Raw genomic sequence first — 710 nt, 5'->3', positions numbered from 1 at the left:
GTAATTCCGAGAGCGCTTGACCCCTAAAATGCTTTCTACTGCCTTGGTCTACTGGTTTCGTGTTTATAAAAGCATTTTTTTTCGTGTCGTATTGCTGCAACGAAACAATATTTCAAGTCAATTCAATGTGTGTAAATCTAGGAAGATTATGCAAATCAGTTTAAAGATCTTACATTAAGTTCTTCCATTGCAACGACCTTGTTCTCTCGCAATTACTACGTTCAAGTCTCAAATCATGCACTGTTTGCTCCAAGCTTGCTGTCAGGAAAAGCTAGTACAAGGTTGTAGAAATTATCCTAAGTGAGGCTGGTTGTACTTTGCATGAGTGTGTGGAGGGGGGGTGAGGTAGATAGTCAAGCGTATACTTGTTTGCCCAATCCTCTCAAGCGTATACTTGTTTGTTCTCAAGCGTATACTTTTTTATATCAAGCGTATACTTGTTTGTCCAATTATCTATGTACTTTCACAGTTAGAACACATTAGATCTTCAATTCGTTCGCTCTTATCCAACAGGTTCACCCATTTTTTCTCTTCAGGAGGGAGAGGGAGAAGAGGCTCAGTATACATCAATCGTAAGAGGCAGACTACCTGAGCGGCAAATTAAAGGCTGGTACCACGAGGCGCAGCAGTACCTTTATTCTTTGTCTAACATGATAAGAATACTTGTATTTTTCTCCTTTTAGTTTCATTTGCTACACTTATCAAAGATT

This window comes from Penaeus monodon, chromosome 20 (assembly GCF_015228065.2).
Source record: "Penaeus monodon isolate SGIC_2016 chromosome 20, NSTDA_Pmon_1, whole genome shotgun sequence".
Classification (NCBI taxonomy): Eukaryota; Metazoa; Arthropoda; class Malacostraca; order Decapoda; family Penaeidae; genus Penaeus; species Penaeus monodon.
Note: the sequence above shows the minus strand (reverse complement) of the source record.